The sequence below is a fragment of the Rhagoletis zephyria genome, unplaced genomic scaffold (genome assembly GCF_001687245.7).
Source record: "Rhagoletis zephyria isolate East Lansing unplaced genomic scaffold, Rhagoletis_zephyria_1.1 Rzeph_scaffold_13770, whole genome shotgun sequence".
Lineage (NCBI taxonomy): Eukaryota > Metazoa > Arthropoda > Insecta > Diptera > Tephritidae > Rhagoletis > Rhagoletis zephyria.
In genome coordinates, this window is record NW_016170841.1 from 12,956 (window position 1) to 15,267 (window position 2,312).

General features: G+C 34.5%; 1 long non-coding RNA gene across 1 annotated transcript; it reads right to left on the reverse strand.

The window, feature by feature from the left end:
• Positions 1 to 792: 792 nt before the first annotated feature.
• Positions 793 to 1,638, reverse strand: LOC108378295 (uncharacterized). Its single transcript, XR_001849403.1, has 4 exons — positions 1,380 to 1,638; positions 1,162 to 1,303; positions 1,102 to 1,108; positions 793 to 1,047 (listed from the first exon to the last, which is right to left on the reverse strand). It is a non-coding gene; the product is annotated as an uncharacterized LOC108378295 (long non-coding RNA).
• Positions 1,639 to 2,312: the final 674 nt, after the last annotated feature.

Consider the following 2,312-nt stretch of genomic DNA (forward strand, 5'->3'; position numbering starts at 1 on the left):
TGCTAAATTGGTCGGTGCTTCCAGTGCTTCTCTTCTTTCAACTTACCAAGTTCACCTAAACCGGAAAAATAAAATGAAAGGGTACATTAAATTATAAAAAAACTAATTAACTAGTAAATATTTAAACACAAAAAATAATTGAACTTCTTTAAATGCATATCTGTCAAATCAGAATCGATATGTTGTTGTTATTGGAGTTAACTTACCACGTATTACTAGGAGCAGCTACTCTCGAATACTTTGAAATCCAATCCTTTTTTAAAGAGGATTAAAAATTGTCGCGCAAGATATAACTGTACAGACTCAATATTTCCATATTTAAATTCTATTTCTTGTGAGAGCTTTTTTTTTAATTGTCGTCCAATTGAATTATCTGGAGCCATACCTTGAATTTATGAATATATAATTTATTAAGGCAATAATTACAATTTAAAGTTTTATAGTAGTTTGTCATGTTAAGCCCACAATTTAAAGGATACATTTACTCAATGCAACATTTTTTTCAGAACAAACTTCACGGGCAACTCGCACAAGATATTTCAAAACGTCTCGTACATCAATCAACGCATCAACATCTTCTCCAGTAATCATATTAGGTGGTTTAGCTCTAGAAGTTGTATCTATGTATCTTCACTTGAAGAAGTACTTTACTGACTTGGTCCGCTAGTACGACAGTAGGTCAATCATCTCGTAGCATGAATTCACCTAGTTTTTCTTCCGAATGAATTTAAGACGAGAATTTTCATGCAAATCCTTTTGAAAAGATATTAAATCGTAGTAGCTATAATTTTCTTGACTTTTGCCAACAGTCCTCGCAAAGTTGATTGCTCATTAGTGTTATCTACGTTTAGGTCATCAAAGCTATCAATACCATCATCTTCACCTATTGAGGTATTTCAATTATTTTATTTTCAGATTCAAACGGATGGGATAATATTTATTTCGACAAGTCGCTGGCCAATATTATGAATAACATGTCCGAAACATGATTGTGTTTTCATTCGCCAAATTCACTTTGTATGGCCCCTTTAATATTAGAACCCCCGTCTGGAACGAAAGCTGCGATTTTATTATCATCCAGACCCCAGTCATTGTACTCACCTACCACCTATAATATAGCATAAATAAGAATATATGCTGTATAAAAGTATTAATTTTTACCTGAGAAAGAACTGGCGTTATTTATACACCGATCCATAGGTCCCTGGAAATTGGGTTCAAATGTTATAGGTGATTGACGACATGAAGTGTTTGTAGTTTCTAAAGAAACTGGAGAGAAAGGTGATTCCTTAGCCATTAAAGCCTAAAAAGAAATTGGATTAAGGAAATATAAGAGAAAAGTTAATAATTAAAAAAGTTTAGTAAACTTTTAAATTTACCTTTTTAGATTGAATGTCTGAATTATCTATAATTATAATTGGCAATCTCGGAAGTAGTTGGCTCTCTGTTTTTCCTCAACAATGATTTGATTTAACTAACGACATGCCAACTCAAGATAGTGGCGTGGTTGTTATAGCCAAGTATAAATTTGTCCCAACTAAAAGGCTCAAGTGAATTGCAGACCCTCACAAACTAAATATTTATTTCCTCATACCCACTGTACCGTTTGATTACTATAGCTAAGCATTTTCTCGGCCTGCATGCGGGATATACACATGTATGTACATTTTCCGCTCACACATTTTTCTACGTGTTTGGCCGAGCTTCTCCTCCAATTTGTAGTGCGGGTATTGATATTGATACACAATTGGAAGCCATGCAATTCTACAAGCTTTTCATGGCAGAAATATACTCCGATCTTTGTCATCGCCTAGCGAGAAAAATGTATTTGTTTTATGTTTCTGGGAAAAGGAATGGGATCCTGGCCCTACCGAAAGTCAGCACGCACCCCTTGCCACTACCTTCGGAGCATATATAATTCATTAAATATTGCCTAGTACCTAGAGGGTGGTTAGCGGCCTTTTAGCTGAAAACCAGTCTATTTTTATTGCCGAAATTTAGAGCTGCTTCAAAACTGTGACCGATGTACGTAAACTTGTTTTATAGTGAGCAAATAATTCGTTTTCCGCACGCTAACTTGGTACTAAAGAAGTTGTGTCCAACATAAGATTATGGTGAGCATTAATCCAGTCCATGTATGTAAATACACATGCACATACTACACATATACTCTCGTACTTTTAATGCGCTACTTCATTGATACAAAAGGAATCGCTTACCAAAGTAAGTAAAGCTTTTGCTGGGTAGATACACTAAACCAAAAACATAAGTACATGTATATGTGTGTATGCCCTATTCACAAAAAAAAAAAA